We start from the raw sequence: 19,884 nt of genomic DNA, 5'->3' as shown, positions 1-19,884 counted from the left end.
GGTATAGAGGATCATGTCATCTGCAAACAGAGTTTTACTTCTTCTTTTCCAATTTGGATTCCTTTTATTTCTTTTTTTGCTCTGATTGCTGTGGCCAAAACTTCCAAAACTATATTGAATAGTAGTGTTGAGAATGGGCACCCTTGTCTTGTTCCTGACTTTAGGGGAAATGCTTTCAATTTTTCACCATTGAGGATAATGTTTGCTGTGGGTTTGTCATATATAGCTTTTATTATGTTGAGGTATGTTCCTTCTATTCTTGCTTTCTGGAGGGTTTTTTTTTTTTTATCATAAATGGATGTTGAATTTTGTCAAATGCTTTCTCTGCATCTATTGAGATAATCATATGGTTTTTATTTTTCACTTTGTTAATGTGGTGTATTGATTGATTTGTGGATATTGAAGAATCCTTGCATCCCTGGGATAAAGCCCACTTGGTCATGATATATGATCTTTTTAATATGTTGTTGGATTCTGTTTGCTAGAATTTTGTTAAGGATTTTTCATCTATGTTCATCAGTGATATTGGCCTGTAGTTTTCTTTTTTTGTGGCATCTTTGTCAGGTTTTGGTATTAGGGTGATGGTGGTCTCATAGAATGAGTTTGGAAGTTTACCTTCCTCTGCAATTTTCTGGAAGAGTTTGAGTAGGATAGGTGTTAGCTCTTTTATAAATTTTTGGTAGAATTCAGCTGTGAAGCTATCTGGTCCTGGGCTTTTGTTTGCTGGAAGATTTCTGATTACAGTTTCATTTCCATGCTTGTGATGGGTCTATTAAGATTTTCCATTTCTTCCTGGTTCAGTTTTGAAAAGTTGTACTTTTCTAAGAATTTGTCCATTTCTTCCAAGTTGTCCATTTTATTGGCATATAGTTGCTGATAATAGTCTCTTATGACCCTTTGTATTTCTGTGTCGTCTGTTATGATCTCTCCATTTTCATTTCTAATTTTGTTGATTTTTCTCCCTTTGTTTCTTGATGAGTCTGGCTAATGGTTTGTCAATTTTATTTAACTTCTCAAAGAACCAGCTTTTGGCTTTGTTGATTTTTGCTATGGTCTCTTTTGTTTCTTTTGCATTTATTTCTGCCCTAATTTTTAAGATTTCTTTCCTTCTACTAACCCTGGGGTTCTTCATCTCTTCCTTTTCTAGTTGCTTTAGGTGTAGAGTTAGGTTATTTATTTTACTTTTTTCTTGTTTCTTGAGGTATGCCTGTATTGCTATGAACCTTCCCCTTAGCAGTGCTTTTACAGTGTCCCATAGGTTTGGTGTTGTTGTGTTTTCATTTTTATTCATTTCTATGCATATTTTTATTCTTTTTTGATTTCTTCTGTGATTTGTTGGTTATTCAGCAGCGTGTTGTTCAGCCTCCATATGTTGGAGTTTTTAATAGTTTTTTTTCCTGTAATTGACATCTAATCTTACTGCACTGTGGTTCAGAAAAGATGCTTGGAATGATTTCAGTTTTTTTAAAATTTACCAAGGCTAGATTTATGGCCCAGCATATGATCTATCCTGGAGAAGTTTCCATGTGCGCTTGAGAAAAAATTGAAATTCATTGTTTTGGGGTGAAATGTCGAATCCCAGGGACGGGGGAGCCTTGGTGGGCTGCCTTCTATGGGGTTGCACAGAGTCAGACATGACTGAAGTGACTTAGCAGCAGCAGCAGCAGTCCTATAGATATCAATTAGGTCTAACTGGTCTATTGTATCATTTAAAGTTTGTGTTTCCTTGTTAATTTTCTGTTTAGTTGATCTATCCATAGGTGTGAGTGGGGTATTAAAGTCTCCCAATATTATTGTGTTATTATTAATTTCCCCTTTCATACTTGTTAGCATTTGTCTTACATATTGTGGTGCTCCTATGTTGGGTGCATGTATATTTATAATTGTTATATCTTCTTCTTGGACTGATCCTTTGATCATTATGTAGTGTCCTTCTTTGTCTCTTTTCACAGCCTTTGTTTTAAAGTCTATTTTATCTGATATGAGTATTGCTACTCCTGCTTTCTTTTGGTCTCTATTTGCGTGGAATATCTTTTTCCAGCCCCTCACTTTCAGTCTGTATGTGTCTCTTGTTTTGAGATGGGTCTCTTGTAGACAACATATGTAGGGGTCTTGTTTTTATATCCATTCAGCCAGTCTTTGTCTTTTGGTTGGGGCATTAAACCCATTTACATTTAAGGTAATTATTGATAATAATTACTTTGCCGATGCAAAGTAATGCTGATGCCATTTACTTTATTGTTTTGGGTTTGAGTTTATACACCCTTTCTGTGTTTCCTGTCTAGAGAAGATCCTTTAGCATTTGTTGGAGAGCTGGTTTGGTGGTGCTGAATTCTCTCAGCTTTTGCTTGTCTGTAAAGCTTTGATTTCTCCTTCATATTTGAATGAGATCCTTGCTGGGTACAGTAATCTGGGCTGTAGGTTATTTTCTTTCATCACTTTAAGTATGTCTTGCCATTCCCTTCTGGCCTGAAGAGTTTCTATTGAAAGATCAGCTGTTATCCTTATGGGAATCCCCTTGTGGGTTATTTGTTGTTTTTCCTTGCTGCTTTTAATATTTGTTCTTTGTGTTTGATCTTTGTTAATTTGATTAATATGTGTCTTGGGGTGTTTAGCCTTGGGATTATCCTTTTGGGACTCTCTGGGTTTCTTGGACTTGGGTGACTATTTCCTTCCCCATTTTAGGGAAGTTTTCAACTATTATCTCCTCAAGTATTTTCTCATGGCCTTTCTTTTTGTCTTCTTCTGGTACTCCTATGATTCGAATGTTGGGGCATTTAACATTGTTCCAGAGGTCTCTGAAGTTGTCCTCATTTATTTTAATTCTTTTTTCTTTTTTTCCTCTCTGTTTCATTTATTTCTAACATTCTATCTTCTACCTCACTAATCCTATCATCTGCCTCTGTTATTCTATTGTTGGTTCCCTCCAGAGTGTTTTTGATCTCATTTGTTGTGTTATTCATTATATATTGACTCTTTTTTATTTCTTCTAGGTCCTTGTTAAACATTTCTTGCATCTTCTCAATCTTTGTCTCCCAGCTATTTATCTGTAACTCAATTTTGTTTTCAAAGTTTTGGATCACTTTCACTATCATTATTCGGAATTCTTTATCAGGTAGATTCCCTATCTCTTTCTCTTTTGTTTGGTTTGGTGGGCATTTATCCTGTTCCTTTACCTGCTGGGTATTTCTCTGCCTTTTCATCTTGTTTATATTGCTGTGTTTGGGGTGGCCTTTCTGTATCCTGGCAGTTTGTGGAATTCTCTTTATTGTGGAGTTTCCTCACTGTGGGTGGGGATGTATGTACCTTGTCAAGGTTTCCTGGTTAGGGAAGCTTGTGTTGGTGTTCTGGTGGGTGGAGCTGGATTTCTTCTCTCTGGAGTGCAATGAAGTGTCCAATAATGAATTTTGAGATGTCAGTGGGTTTGTTGTGACTTTGGGCAGCCTGTATATTGAAGCTCAGGGCTATGTTCCTGTGTTGCTGGAGAATTTGCATGCTATGTCTTGTCTGGCCCTTGGGTGGAGCTTGGTTTCAGTGTAGGTATGGAGGCGTTTGATGAGCTCCTATCGATTAATGTTCCCTGGAGTCAGGAGTTCTCTGATGATCTCAGGATTTGGACTTAAGCCTCCTGCCTCTGGTTTTCAGTTGTATTCTTACAGTATCCTCAAGACTTCTCCATCTATACAGCACTGATGATAAAACATCTAGGTTAATGATATAAAGTTTCTCCACAGTGAGGGACACCTGGAGAGTACACAGAGTTACACAGAGAAGAGAAGAGGGAGGAAGGAGACAGAGGTGGCCAGGAGGATAAAAGGGGGAATCAAAAAGGAGAGAGACAGATCCAGCCAGTAATCAGTTCCCTAAGTGTTTTCAACAGCCCAGAACACATAAAGAGATTCACAGAGTTGGATAGAGAAGAAAAGGGGGAGGAGGGAGATAGAGGCAACCTGGTGGAGAAAAAGGGAAGTCCAAAGAGGGGGAGAGCAATCCAGCTAATAATCTTGCTCCCAAGTAAAAATGGGTACTGAAGATTGGGTTCTAAAGGTACAAAATTGATAACAAATACCAAAAAGCAAAGATTAAAAATCTAGAGGTTAGATTCTCAAAAACACAATATTAAAGAAAAGAACAAAGTCACAAAAATTATAAAATATATATATATGAAGTTTGCTTTAAAAATAGGGTCTTTTTTTTTTTGCAAAGGAATAGTAGGTTAAGTTTGCTTTAAAAATAGGGTTTGTTTTTTTTTTTTTTTTGCAAAGGAATAGGTTATAAAAATGAAAATTAAAGAAGTAATAGAGGACTTAAAATTTAAAAAAAATTAAAAATTAAAAAAATGATAATAGTAAAAATATATCTAGGACTTTCTCTGGTGTTGTTGTGGATATTGTGGGGTCAGTTCATTTTCAGATAGTTCCTTGATCTGACTTACACTTCTCAAGATCTATAGGCCCTTTCCTATGTAGTCAGTGCTAACTGCAGGGTTTTAATCTATTGCAACTGTCACTTCCAAAGCAGTTCCCTCTGTTTATTTTAGCTTCTGTTTGCTGGCTTCTTCAGTGTCTAATTTCCGCCCTGACACAAGGGGGCAGTGGTGGTCACTTGTTTTAGGCTCACTTGTTCAGTCGTGCTGTGGGGAGGGAGGAACACTGCAAACAAATATCACTGGTGTCTGTGGTGAGTGCTCCCGGTGTCTCGGCCACACTGGGTTTGCCCTGCTCATGGTGAGTGTGCTTTCCCAATCTACACTGCTCAGGCTCTAGGTTGCTCTGCCAGGCACTGTCTGAGGCCAGTTCTGGGTTGAGTGCACTTCCCAGGTCAAAGCCGCTCAGGTTCAGGTTCTCGGGTACTCCACAAAGGCGCAGACTTGATTGGGCCTGCATTTTGTGCCTTTCCCCTGTCTGAGAAACTCAGGTGACCAGGTGCTTGGCGAGCTGTGACTTATCACCTTCCCTGTCCCAGCCCCTCGGTTTTCTGGGTGTACAATGGGCGCACCTTCTCAGGTGTACCATGTGTCTCCTCTGGGGACCTGTCCTCTTGGGAGCTGATCTCTGGCTGCGACCCTCCCAGTGGATGTTGACTGTCCAGAATCCCAAGGAGTCTTGGTTAGCAATGAAGCCTGCTTGCAGTTTGGTGCCTCTCTGGGGCCGCGATTGCCCCCTTCCGGCTCTGGCTGCCCTTGCCTGCCTGTCTCTGGTGGGGAATGGGCTGGTCCACAGCTGGCTAGCTCTGCTCAGTCCTTTGTTCTGTGAGCAGGCGTGGCAGTGTTTTAGGTTAGGGCTTTTCGCCGGATAGCTATCCCACAGTCTGGTTTGCTATCTCAAGTTAGTTCCCTCAGATTGCCCTCGGGGCATTCAGGCCTGGTCCTTACTCTAAGCAATGCAGCCCACAGCTCCCTGCCCAGCCCCCACTTGCTAGTGGCGGATGCAAGCGTCTGTGCTGCTTCTTCGCTGGGAGTTGCCTTAGGCACGTAATCTGTGGGGTTTAATTATTTATTTATTTTTCCTCCCAATTTTTTGCCCTCTGAGGTTCCAAGGCTCGCCACAGATTGCCAGTAAGAGTGTTTCCTGGTGTTTGGAAGCTTCTCTCTCTCTTTTTTTTTTTTTTTAGGCAATAAACTTCACATTATGAAAGCAATATATTCCAAGTTCCAAAGATTTGACAAATTCTGTAGAATGTCTTTCATCAGCAGATGGAAACTCTCAAACGCCACAGTCTTCTGTCAGGTAGGACTGGGTGTCATTCACTTTACCCGGTCTGAGGTCGAATCCATTTCAAGGCATGTCGTGGTGGTACAGTAATGGTGGGATGGTAGAACGTACAGTCAGGTCGTGTACACTGAGTGTTAAATCTACAGTGTTTCGGATGATAGAAGGGACACTCCATTTTCTTACACGCTGGGAAGTAGCGGCACAGCTGACTACTGGAAGGCGGTGCTGGTGCTGTGACTGGTTTTGGAGGCAGTCCTGGTGTTCTTCGGCTCATGTGAGTGAAGGGACAGTCTGGTTTAGTACATTTTGCATCGTATTTACAATTTGGATGAACAAACAGACGCTTCTCAGCAAATTTACAATTGGAAAAGGCTTTGCAAGGCGACACGGGGTGATGGTAAGCGCACTCGTCCCCGTTCTTGCAGGCAGGCCAGTACTTGGAGTGCTCCAGCAGCTTCTCCGGCTTCTGCGCCACGCTCAGCTCGCTCATCTCAGCTTGACTGATCTGCAGAGTTTCTGCCATTACGGGGTCAATTTGCAATCGGGATGACAACTGCCTCTGTTGAGTTCCTTGACTTTTGTCTATATTGTCTCCTTTTGCTTCGTCTTCTTTAACAGGAGAACTTATCCTAGGGACTCTGCCTTGTCCCTCGACCATTTCTGCTAGCAATTCTTCCTGAGAAGTTCGAGTTCTGGGAGCAACTGACTGTAGAATAGTTAGTTGTTTTTGTTACAGATTCTTGAGCTTCAGATATAGCCTTCAAAATTAGATTCTTGTTAGCTTGTTTAGAAGGTGGAAGTGACGTCTCCGTTCAGGCTTCACTGGCACTGACACACTGCTGGAGATGCTTCCTGTACGGGACCCACAATCATCATCTTCCTCCTCCTCTTCTCCGTCATGACTGAATTTTTTTACTTTAACAACTGAACTTACCACAGGCAACTTTCTCTTCCGAAAGTTTTCTTCCTCAATACTCATCTTTTCTGCGTTGCTTCTGAAGAAGGGACTGTAAGTCTCTTCTAAGCTGTTAAGCACTTCTGGTTCACACAAGCGTCCTGTTTCATACACCCGGCTGCTCTGAATATCAAGTTGCTTGGCAGCATGAATACTGTTTTGCTGCTGTTGAAACTGCAACCTGTTTAGATGAGCACCACTGTCTGTGTTTCGAGTTGCAGGTGGCCGATAAATTTCAATAGAAGGGCGAGAAAAACCATATGTGTCACTGTGGTTTTTTTCTGAGATAAGGGATTCTCCTGCACAAAGTTGAGGTCTTCATCAATGAGATCATCTGGTTCTGGCTTAATATCAATCACATCTTCAGAGGGTGCTAACTCCCTCAAAGGTTTCACTGTGACATTAGTCGGGTTGCAGCTCCATCATCTTAAGTCTGTCTGACATTAGTGGCTTTCTGTTCCTGTGAACTTGTAGAAACTCTAGACTCTCTTTTTTCAGGTCTAGTGCCAGAAACTGCAAGAGGTGGCACTGCAGCTTCGTGCCTTCTCTCATCTCCTCGACTGAAACCGCTCTTGTTTGAAGGTATGTTACCATCAAAGAGGTTGGTATCAGAAGACTTCAGACTAGAGGGGTCGGTTGTTACAGAACGAAGTTTATCTAATACACCGTGAAGCCATACGGTGAATCGAATTGTGTTGTTCCTTAGAAACAGGGACAGGTCCTCTGTCATTTGATCCTGACTTTTCTTGTTGGCCACCATCACCATAATGTAATCAGGAAGTTCTTCATCGACGTAAGCTCCTACTTCTTGCAATTTCCCCTTAATGGCACTGGCTGATCTCCGTGCCGATCTCCATGGCTCCGCGGCGGGAAGCGGCGGGCACTGCGCGGCATCCCGTGGACCAGGGCACTTCTTTCTTTTTTAAGACTCCCTTCCCGGGATGGATCTCTGTCCTTCCCTCTTTTGTCTCTCTTTTTATCTTTTATATTTTTTCCCCTACCTCCTTTTGAAGACAATGGGCTGCCTTTTTGGGTGCCTGATGTCCTCTGCCAGCATTCAGAAGTTGTTTTGTGGAATTTGCTCAGCGTTCAAATGTTCTTTCCATGAATCTGTGGGGGAGAAAGTGGTCTCCCCATCCTATTCCTCTGCCATCTTAGGACCACCCTCTGATGATTCCTTTCTAAATAATTCTGCATACCGTTTCAGCCTTTAGGTTTTAAAATTTTACTATTATATAGGTGAATTTTTAACTTTTCAAAGGTTCTGCCAATCTTCATTCTCTACCCCCGCCAGTTTCCTCCTTTAAATTCTGCTAGAATCCTTACTTTCCATTGCATTTAAATTTGGGATGATCTGTAATTGTAGAAAACAGTGGAAAATTTATCTGAAATTAAGGCAGACAAGAGAGTAATTCAAGTGCACTTAAAATTTGCCACTGTGTTCAATTGAACCCCATAATTGTATAATCAAATTATTCTTATACTACAAATATTGAATTATTGATGGGGTATGTGTCAGAGTTTTTCACTGGAACATTTGTTTCTTCAGGCTACTCTGCTGTATTGATGGTGATTTCGCATGCTGTTTTATCTGGAACTGTCAGACTTTGTGAGGGCAAGATACATCAGATAAGTTAAGGTGTGCATAAAGAATGCATAAATCATGCTGCCCCGTCTTTAGTTATACTCGCTCTTTGCCATAATGCTTTGTGTCCTACAAACCAAGACTTATGACAAATTTTATTTCCTGTGATTTGCTGCTAAAAAGAAAGTGTCGTGTGTTTATGATGGCATACACTTTTCACTGTGTGTGTTTCTGACAGGTGAAAAATTGTGTTTTAACTGTATATTAATGAGATCCAAATCCTCTGCTTGAGACTTTAAATATTTGTTTGAAAGAATTTTCTACAGACTAGCGCTAGTAGACTTCAGTCTCCTCTACTGTTCATAAGGCAGTAGGACCTTTCACCTCAAACCTGTGTGATGGGGTGTGAGCCCAGGGCATGGTGGGAGTATCCCTAGAAGTGATTGCCACAGGGGATGGGGGGATAGGACCTCAGTTATAACAGGAGTGACTGCAAACTGCACAGCTGTACTTTGTCAAATCGAACCAAATGCATTTCCAGCTCCACTTCCCTTTAGTCCAGCAGAAAATTTTCCCACAGACCGGGGAGCGGGAGGTGGTTTCGGATGATTCAAGTGTGTTACATTTATTGTGTAGTTTTTTCCTATTATTATTATATTAGCTCTACTTCAGATCACCAGGCAGGAGGTACCGGAGGTTGGGGACCCCTGCTTTAGTGCTATCTCTAGAGTACCAGTTCATGCTATACACCAGACATGGGGAGGTGGCTGGAGGGGATGTTGGGGTGGGGAGGGGACACTCCGCTAACAACCTGGGAGTTCAAACATTGCACGATTTACAAGAAAATGTTTTACCACGTGTTACACTGCTAGGATCCCTCATTGAGTCTTGCAAGGGGCTTGTGCAAATGAGAGACCCTCCCACCCCCCTGCCCCACACACAAAAATTCAGACTTTATTAGCTTTATACTAAATCTCTCTCTGGGTCTGATTATTTCATGGCTTAGGGACCCCTTTGGCCCACCAGAATCCTTAGTAAATATGGGTTCAGCTGGGCAGCATTCCTCCCCTGGACCTACACCGTGTCCAGATGCCTTGTGTAGACACACACTGTGTCCAGATGCCTGCATGCTCCCCTCTGTGCTGGAAAGCGCTTTCTGTCGCGTGGCCTCTACTTCTGGCAGGATTTAGCCCCGGTCTGCTTAAATGTCTGTGGACAGAGTGTGGTAGCCCAGTCGTGGGACCTGGAGAGCAGAGCAGCTCCTCTGTCTGTAACAGGAGGAGCCCCTCTAATGACTCCAGAATGAGGAGCCAGGAACCACGCTTGGAGAAGCCCTCGGCCTCTGGCGGCCAGGGCCCCCTGTTCCGGGAGGGCTGCTGGGCTGGGCCCCTCCTGCCTTACATCTGCCTCTCTGACTGAGGCAGAGTCTCTGAGAGAGGCCACAGCCCTGGCCTGGCCTGCAGGCTGCCTGGTGATCTACCTCAGGGGTGCAGAGAGGAGCTGCCTCAGGGCGACCTCTGAGTGGGAAGAGGGGTGTCTCCAGACACTGCCCGCCCCTCACCAACTGCCTTCTTCTCCGCTCCATCTTGGAATCTTTAAAGGTGAATTTATCTGCAGGATGATTTCCATCGTAGGGGAAACAAATGACTGCGACAACCTGGGTTCTGGGCTCTGGAGAATGGGAAGCCTGTGAAAGTTCTCTGAGATCCGGGTCCCAGGGAGCCAGCAGGGCCCGCAGTGCCTCTTGGTTGCTAACTTGTCATTTTTCCATTTCCTGGGGAGCCACGGCCCCAGACCCAGCAGAGCTTGGCAGTGTCTGGAGTTGGACAGACTAGGGAAGGCTCTGAGTCCCAGCCTGAAATGTGGGTAAGGGATCAGCCTTGCTCCAGGTGCCTGAGCTAAGACAGTGGCTTCAAAGCACTTAGCATAGCATCTGGCCATTTGAATGCTTATATAAATGTTAGTATTACCACAACAGTTTTGTTTCTGTGGTGAAAAGCATAAAATTATCCTAATAGAATCAAACAAATTTTAAATGAAATTGATATAAATTTGATATTCCAGAAGAATTTTAATAATTAATGGATTCTTTTTTTCCCCCCTGTTCTGGGCAAAATGGATTTTTACTTTAAAAAAACATGGAGAGGAACAATAATTAATAGCACCCTTATATAACTCAGAATGAACTACAGTTTAAAAAGAACAGTTGCCTAAAATGATAGCTTTGCCAAAGTGACTGGAATTTTTTTTGTCAGTTGCTTTGCTTGTTGAAGAATTTCTGTGAAACCCTTGTAATACTCGTATTTGAGGCACCTATCTTATTTTTAATGACATTTTAATAAAAACCCCAGTTACATGCTTCATATCAAGTGATTTTCTTAGCTCCCAAACAAAATCAAGTTTGTTCTAAGTAAGAAAAAATACGCTTTCTACGGAAGTGGAACGTCAAGGAGGCAAAGGTGGAGCAAAGGAAATATATCATACGCAAGGAAAATTCAAAGAATTTTAGGTTTTGGAAGTTTTCTATTTGAATGAACTATGATCACTCGTCCCAGATATGGCAGAATGCCATCTAAAGCCACATTCTTATTTATTCACATTTTAAAATAATGGATTAGTTCATAATTTTATTTTAAAGTCGTTATTGAATTTGTTACAACACTGCTTCTGTTTTTTGGTTTTTTTTGGCCATGAGGCATGTGGGATCTTAGCTTCCCGGCCAGGGATTAAACCTACGCCCCTTGCACTGGAAGGAGAGGTCTTAACCCCTGGGCCACAGCAGGGAAGTCCCATTTACTCACATTTTAAACTTAGACTCAGGAGGGAAATGGAGATTGATATAAATATTGAATAACTTGGCTGTATAGCAGTTTGGCTACAAAGTATGTATTCTTACCATGAACGTGAACATTTTACAGAGAATGCATGATAGCTCTTAAAGCTTAAACCAGTACTTTGTTTAAAATTGAAATATAGTTGATTTGCAGTGTTATGTTAGTTTCTGCTGTACAGCAAAGTGATTCAGTTATGCAATATGTATGCCTTTTTTATATAATTTTCATTATGGTTTATCACAAGACATTGACTATCATTCCCTGTGCTATACAGTAGAGCCTTGTTGTTTATCCGGTCTATTTATCATGTTTTGCATGTGCTAATCCCAAACTCCCAATCCGTCCCGCCCCATCCACACTCCGCCTTGGCAACCACAAGTCTGTTCTGTAGTTAAGCTGGTACACCTACCCTGGAAAGGAACAACAGCCAAGATAGGGATTGAATACATCTGAAGGGGGATTCAAGGTGATATTTATTGAGGATTCCACTGTAAGAAAAGCAAAAAAAAAAAAAGGTTTTCTTGAAGATTGTAAAGAAAATATGATTTATTGGAGATATCCCTTGCTTCCATGCTCTAATATCAAGCCTCCATATATAATGCAAGTTTTATACTAGCATAGGAAATGGAAAGGAGCAGTCAGATTTACTGTTATGTATGAGCATGAATAATTTTTATTTTTATTGCTTTCCTACTTCAGATCAAGTTGAAGTTTTTCACTTTTGACCAAAGGCTCTTGTTTGGTTTGCAGAGAGTATAGCAGAGGTACATGAAATGTCATATATTTATTGTGTACGTTTGTGATGGGATGTAACATAATTGAAGTAGTAATTCAAAAGTTATGGTTAGGAATTTTAAATAAATTTAAAGTCAGAGTTTAGTAATTAACTTCTAAGAGTTAAGCAGTTGTGTGATAACCTGTGGGTAGACTCATTTAGTGACATCAGTGACCAAGAAGGGACTCACTCAGGCCCCTTAAGAAAGTCTCTGACAAACCAAAGGGAAGATAATTTTAGTAAACAATTCAGAAGGAGAGATGTGAACTCATTATGAACTTGTAAGGGTGAGTCCTGGGTAGTGTAGAACCTGTCACGATCTTTCCCTAAATAGTGCCATACGATTTCACGTTATGCGTAAGAATCTTGGAAGAGTCCACTTCTGTCCTCCATATCCTTTGTCGTATTGTAGTTTTCTTCTGTATATCCCATTAACCTCCCAATGCATTTCTATAATTTTTACTTTAGGAAGATGATGTATTTTATGCTTCCCCATACATTTGCTGTTTTTCGTGACCATTATTCCTTTGTGTAAATGCAGATTTTCATCTTGTATGATTTCTCTTCTGCCTGAGAAACTTTCTTTAACATTTTTTATAATTCAGCATTGCTGGTGATGAATTCTCTTGGCTTTTTTTTTTTTTTGCCTTAAATCTAAAAAAAACCTTTATTTTCATTTTATTGTTTAAAGACATCGTCCCTCGGTAAAGAAATCCAGCACTCAGAACTTGAAAGACGTCTCTGCACGGTGATAGGTTTCCTGGTGGCTCAGATGGTAAAAGTGTCTGCCTGCAATGCAGGAGACTGGAGTTTGATTCCTGGGTTGGGAAGATCCCCTGGAGAAGGAAATGGCAACCCACTCCAGTATTCTTGACTGGAAAATTCCATGGATGGAGGAGCCTGGCGGGCTACAGTCCAAGAGGTTGCAAAAAGTCGGACACGACTGAGCGACTTCAATGCAGTGTGATAGGCTTGCATGTTTCTGAGATGTCTGCTGTCAGTCTTATCTTTGTTCTTCTGTGATTCGTTTTTTTCAATCTATGGCTGCTTTTAATATTATTTGCTGAATTTCCACAATTAGATTAAAACCAATGCTATCAATATTTGGCATGGTTTTCTTAAGTTTATTCTGCTTGAGGTTCTTGAAGTTCTAGGTCTGTGGGTTTATACTTCTCATTAAATTTAGGAAATTTTGGCTTTTTTTTTTTGGCTTAAAACAACATCAGTTTATTGTCTTACACTTCTTGAGGCTGGGCTCCCCCTGAAGCCTGTAGGAGAGGATTCTTCTTTGTCTCTTCCAATTTCTGGTGTTCCCCTGGGAATCCTTGATGTTCTTGACTTGGAGACACATCACTTGGATCTCTGCCTCTGTTGGACAGAGGACAGACATAGCATTGTCCTTGTGTCTGTCTAGGTCTCTTTTCTTCTTGTTAGGACATGAGTCACGTTGGACTTTCGTCCCCCTCCACTCCAGTAAGACCTCTCCTAACTAATTACATGTGGTTATCCTCTGTGCAAAGAAGATCGCATTTCCAGGTGCTGGGGACTGAGGACTTCTACATACGTTGTTCGAGTGTGAAAATTCAACTCATAACAGGGAAAGAATTGAAGATGTAAGTGAGAGACTCCTGAGTTTAGTTTTCTGTAAGAAAAATGGAAAATGTAAAATCCATGAGCAAAATTAAGTGGCATATGATGGTCAGTTTTTAGCCCTTTACATTGTATTTCCAGTTTACTTTCTTAAATCTAGGCAATGTTTCCATATATTCTTTCTTTTCACCAGCTGCTATGGTAATGATATTCTTCCTCTGTATGCATATTTCTATTGCATTTCCCTGGATTTAATAATAATAAGCATCACCAATAGTGAGATAAGAATGATAAGGGATTTCCTACACAAAATTTTTATGATTATCTCACTTGGGAAAAGGAGAAATAAAAGATTAGAGGAATATGTTTTGTTTTAGAACGTTATGTTGAATATATCAGTTAAAATCAGTGTGCGGCTACTGCACAGCATGATATGGCCATGAAGATACACAAGCAAGGTTAAACATTTGAACCAAAAATGACCCTCAGATCTCTGAGTAGTTCTCAGATGTATTGCTATTATTCTTCTAATTTTCTGTCTCCCTTTTCTCCTTTGAACTACAGTTACATGTATGTTGAACTGCTTGATGTTCTTTTGAGTCAGTGACTGAGTTCTCATCTTTTCTCTCATTGTGGTTCATTTTACCAGTTTTGTACTGCTGTGTCTTCTAGTTTATTGGTGTATTTTCTGCCATGTATAATCTGCTTTTGATTCCACTCCATTTTTCATTTCAGATTGTATCTTTCATTTCAAGAAGTTCCAATTTGGTATTTTTATGTCTTCTGGCCTTTTTGTTTATCTTCTTAAACACACAGAGCATAGTTACATTAGGTAATGTACTTGTTTATAAATTCTGTCACCTCTGTTACTTCTGGGCTCATTCCTATCGATTGTTTTCATTACGGGTTGTATTTTCTGCCTTTTGCATATTGGTGATGTTGTTCCTAAAATAAAGTTTATTGTTTTTTTTAAATCACAGTTTAGAGTTATAAAACAATTATAAAAATGAAATAGTATGGGTTCTCACGTAATCCACAGTTTCCCCTATTAGCCTCTTACATGAATATGGCACCTTTGTTACAAGTAATGAACCAATGTTGATAAATCATTATTGACTGATTCAGATTTCTTTAGTTTTTACCGAATGCTCTTCTTCTGTTCCATGATCCCATCCAGAATACACATTACATTTCGTCTTCATGTCTCCTTAAGTTCCTCTTGGCTGTGACAGTCTCACACTCTTTTCGTTTTTGGTGACCTTGGCAGTCTTGAGGAGTGCTGGTCAGGTGTTTTGTAGAACATCTAAATTGGGATTTATCTGCAGTTTTTCTCATGATTAGATTGAGTTTATGGGTTTTGGGGGCAGAAAACCAGAGGTGAAAATACCATTTTCATTTCACTGAATTAAGGACACACCCTGTCAACGTGACTTAACACTATTCACGCATACATTTTAATCTCCCGGCTGATACCCTGCTTGTCAGGTTTCTTGGTAAAGTTACTCTCCTTTTCCCCTTCCTTTCCCTACTGAATGCTCTGTGCAGCCCGCACTGACGGAGAAACGAGTTATATTCTATTTCCTTGAGGGCAGAGTGTCTCCATCAATTACTTGGAGTTCTCCTGCATAGGAGATTTGCCTCTTCCCCCATATTTGTTTTGTTCACTCCTTTATTTATATTAGTGTGAAGTCAAGGATATATATTTTATACTTGGAGTTATAGTCCAATGCTCAATTTATTTTGCTACTCAAATGTGCCAGTTTTCACCATTGGGAGTTTTCTTTTTTTTTCTGGCTGGCTCTTACTTCTTTTGGCGTACCCACTGTGGTGGACTTTTGTTTTCTTTTAGCATTAACTTACTTTCTGGAAGACTAAGATGCTTCAGGCTCATTCATCTTCCGTGGTTCCTGCCCCATTTCTAGAATCAGCCCTTTAATCAAGGAGTTCTTCTTTCTTTAATTGAAGCATTAGGAACCAAGATCTCCGTGCTAGATGAGCTTATTGCTGTTGGCATATCTGCTTTTAGCCCTTCTCCTCTGACAGAACAAGGAAATACAAGCATGTGCGTGCATGTGTGCTAAGTTGCCTCAGTCGTGTCGACTCTCTGCGACCCTATGGACCGTAGCCTGCCAGGCTCCTCAGTCCATGGGATTCTCCAGGCAAGATTACTGGAGTGCCCTCATCCTGGGGATCTTCCTGACTTAGGGATTGAACCCGTGTCTCTTGCATCTCCTGCGTTGGCAGGTGGGTTCTTTACCACTAGCACCGCCTGGGAAGCATACATACACGTACCTAATGAATATTTGTGTGTGTGTAAGTGAAGCGAGATATGCAGTCATGCTGTCTCCAACTGTAGTTCACCAGCGTGTGGATCATCCTAACCTCCTCTGCCTGCTCATCTGTAAACACCCACTCCAGCAGAGAAATCCGACTCCCACTATCTGCCGTCCATTTAGTTAATTGTCTAAACTTTGTATGCTAAGTCACTTCAGTTGTGTCCGACTCTGTGTGACCCCATAGACGGCAGCCCACCAGGCTCTGCTGTCCCTTGGATTCTCCAGGCAAGAACACTGGAGTGGGATGCCATTTCCTTCTCCAATGCATGAAAGTGAAAAGTGAAAGTGAAGTCGCTCAGTCGTGTCTGACTCTTCGCGACCCCGTGTACTGCAGCCTACCAGGCTCCTCTGTCCATGGGATTCTCCAGGCAAGAGTACTGGAGTGGGGTGCCATTGCCATGCATGTTAATATCAGAATGCTTAACCTGTACCCTGGGGGAAATGAGGTGATCAGCTAGTGTATAGTGCTTGGGTACAGTTTCTTTAGCCCTCAGTTTTAGAGATTCTGCTTATTTCCAAAGTGACTTAGGGCAGAAAGAGCCCTTTCCCCTGCCTCAAAGAGGAGACTTACACATCCGTAATAGAGTTTGATTGTTTTGCCACACTCTGCATTCTGCCTTGAGATTCTGCAACCACCTAAATGATTTTTTAAAATGTGCACATAGTAAGCTTCATTCTTTGTATTGTAAGGGTCTATGTTGTTCACTCAGTCATGTCTGACTCTTTGCAGTCCCATGAGCTGCAGCACACCAGGCTTCCCTGTCCTCCACCATCTCCTGGAGTTTTCTCAAACTCATGCCATTGAGTTGGTGATGCCATCCCACAATCTCATCCTCCGTTGCCCCCTTCTCCTCCTGCCCTCATCTTTCCTGGCATCAGGGTCTTTTCCAATGAGTCGGCTCTTTGTAAGCCTCTATGGTTTTTGACAAATGCTGTGTCACGTGTCCACGTTTACAGTATCATGGTTGTTTCACTGCCCTGAAAAATGCCCTGACGTTTCACCCCTTCATCCCGCCTTCCCTCTCTTGAGACCTCTGGCTGCTCTCTTTCTCCTATCTCCATAGTTTTGCCTTTTTGAGAACATTACAAGTAGACTCATACAGATGTATCTCTTTCATATTGGTTTCTTTCATTTAGTAATATGCATTTAAGAGTCTAACATTTTTTTCATAGCTTGATAGCTCATTTCTTTTCATTGCTGAATATCATTCTGTGATAGGGAGGTACCACAGTTTCTTTATCCATCAAAGGACCTATTGTTTCTGCTTGTTTTGGTGGTTATGAATAAAGCTGTTGTAAACATTATCAAGCTTTTTGGGTAAACATAAGTTTTCAAGTCAACTGGGTAACTGGGTGCATGATTGCTGAATCGTATGTTTAGCTTTGTGGAACATAAGGCTATGTTTAAATTGTGGGAAGAAAACAAAACAAAAAAAACCCAAAAAACCCTGCCAAACTGTCTTCCAAAGTGGCCACACCATTTTGCATTTTTACCAGCAGTGAATGAGTTCCTACCGCGCTGCATCTTTGCTAGCATTTGGTATTGTCAGGCTTTTGGATTTCAGCCATTCCAACATACCGTGTAAGTGGCGTCACGTCGTTGTTTTAATTCTCAGTTTCCTAATGATGTATGATCTTGAGCATCTTTTCACTTGTTGTTTACCATCTGTGTGTCTTCTTTGGTGAGGTATCTGTTCAGCTCTTTTGCCAATTTCTTAATTGAGTTGTTTTCTTATTGTTGAGTTTTAAGAATTCTTTTTTATATTTTGGATACAAGTTCTTTATCCAGCATATGTTTTTACAAATATTTGCAAAATGCTTTCATTTTTGTTGTTGGTAAATTTGTTTGTTTCATTCTTGCTCCTGAAGGGAATTCTTTACTGAGTATGCTGCTCTAGACTGATGGTTCCCTTTCCCTTCCCCTCTGAAGGTACTTCTGTGTTGTTTTATGGCTTCCCTTGCTGTTGTCGAGAATTCTGCAGTGATGCTAATGTTCCTTTGTAAGGGGATGTGTATTTTTTCTCTGGTTGCTTTTGGGGTCTCATCATTACCTTTGTCTTCTTGTTCCATTTTTCTGTCTGGGTATGTTTTTCCTGCTGATCCTGTTTGGAAAGTGTTTTGCTACCTAAAGTTGTGAATTCATGTTTTTAATTAGTTATGTCGCATTTTCAGTGATTATCCTTTAAATGTTGTCTCTCCCCTATTGTCTCCATTCTTCCCTTGAATAAATATGTTAGATCTTCTCTTTCTGTTTTCTTAGTCTCTGTTTTATACGTCCATTCTTTGCTTTATTCTAGGAAAGCTGGGTAAATTCTTCAGATATATAATTATCTTTTCACTTTTTGCTTACTTTATTATTCACCCCACCTACTTAGTTTTATGTTTCAGCAATTGTATTTTGACTTCTAGAATTTCCAGTTGCTTTTCTCCTCAGATATTTTTGGTCATTTCTAACAATTTGTTGTTGTTGTTGTTATATACTCAACTTTGGGAAGAATTGTTTTATTTCTTTAAAACTTCTGTACCTGGCTCTTGGATAGCCTGAATCTGACAATTTCAACCTCTTCCGTTCTCAGAGGGTGTTTGAAGTGTGGGTTTTATTATAATTTAGGTGTGGTGAGGCTGACAAAGCAGGAGATGACTGCAGCAGTGGAGAAGGTGACTTGTTACAGTTCCCAAGGGGCAGGGAAATGCCATGTGGGGGCTGCCCAGGGAGGCGCCGGGAGGCAGCGTGAGCAAGGCGAACTGCAGGCAGGAAGGAGCCTCGCTGCTGTGGTTTCTGTGCAAAAAGCTTACACGGCACAGTAAGCAGGCAGCAGGCTTCAGCTTGGCTAGTTTGAATAATTTCCACAGGCTCTGGCGGGGAGGCCCTGTCCCTGGTTGGTTGGTACCATCCTGGAGTGATGAGGGCTGGAGATGCTGGCCTGGAGTTTGTCATCAGAAGAGGTGGGGGTTGTGTGGACTCTGGCCTGGTAATTTTTGTTCATATGAAAGGTGCACTGGAGGGCAAACTTATCATCTCCAGGAATCGGCTAGCCCTGAGAGGGACTGTTTGCCCAGGGTCAGTAGGGCCCCAGATGTCTAAACAGCAGAGGGAAAAGACATGTTTTCTACCGAAAGACACGTCTCTGACTCTGTGAGCTTGCTTGTCTTCCTTTGTGTTTGGCGATCTTTGATCTTAAGTTATGGCTGAACTGGGGAGTCTTTCCTTCAGAAAGCATTTGCTTCTGCCCTGGGGGTAGCTGAGGGGCTCATGGGAACGGTGACCACTTTGGAGTCCCTGGAGACGCTCAGAGCAGGGGCTCTGGCTCAGCAGCTGCCCTCCAAGTTCAATATCCCAGTAGCATCTTTGCTGTGTTGCCCTGGCCTCCTGATAACTTTATGCCCTGCTGTTTACAGGTCAGGCCTGCTCTGCATCTCCACCCCTCTGGCTCCCTGCTTCTCTGGTCCTGGTTCTCTGCCTCTGTAGGTTCCGTGGTTCCTGTTTTCTGGGTGTTGCTACACAAGCAGACCTTGAAGGTATTGTGGGTTCAGTTCCAGACTGCCGTGACAAGGCGAATCTCACAAAAAAGTGCATTACTCAAATGTTTTGGTTTCCCTGTGCATATAAAAGTTCTGTTTAGACTATACCATTGTCTATTAAGTGTGAAGTAGCCTTAGTCTGGAAAAACAATGTGCATCCCTTAAATAAAAAATACTTTATTGTTAAAAATGCTGTCATCCGAGCCTTCAGTGAATGGTAACATCAAAGATCACAGATCACTATAACAAATATAACAGTAATAATAAACACGTTTGGAATACAAGAAAATGACCAAAACACGACACAGAGACATGAAGGAGCAAATGCCGCTGAAACAGCAGCGCCGTTAGACTTGCACAGTGTGGGCTTGGCGCAGACCTTCGCAGTTTTTTTTGGAGCGTGGAGCCCCCTCAAGTCCCAAGGAAGAGCTGTTTTAAAAGGAAAGAATGGGACTTCCCTGGTGGTCCAGTGGTGAAGACTCTGTGCTTCCAATGCAGGGGGCCTGGGCTCCATCCTTGAGAGGGGAACTGAGATCCCAGCAAGGTGGGATGAATTAGATTAGGTTTGACATA

The 19,884-nt window shown here is 41.6% G+C and overlaps 1 protein-coding gene and 1 pseudogene across 1 annotated transcript in view; one reads left to right on the top strand and one right to left on the bottom strand.

Moving 5' to 3' along the window:
• The window catches only part of FANK1 (fibronectin type III and ankyrin repeat domains 1), a 107,429-nt gene that overhangs the window by 38,147 nt on the left and 49,398 nt on the right, over positions 1-19,884 (top strand). The window lies entirely within an intron of this gene.
• Positions 5,752-7,571, bottom strand: LOC105002737 (annotated as a pseudogene).

The sequence above is a fragment of the Bison bison genome, unplaced genomic scaffold, assembly GCF_000754665.1.
Source record: "Bison bison bison isolate TAMUID 2011002044 unplaced genomic scaffold, Bison_UMD1.0 scf7180017864456, whole genome shotgun sequence".
Lineage (NCBI taxonomy): Eukaryota > Metazoa > Chordata > Mammalia > Artiodactyla > Bovidae > Bison > Bison bison.
The sequence above is the reverse complement of the archived record's forward strand: the minus strand, read 5'-3'. Positions and strand labels throughout refer to the sequence as shown.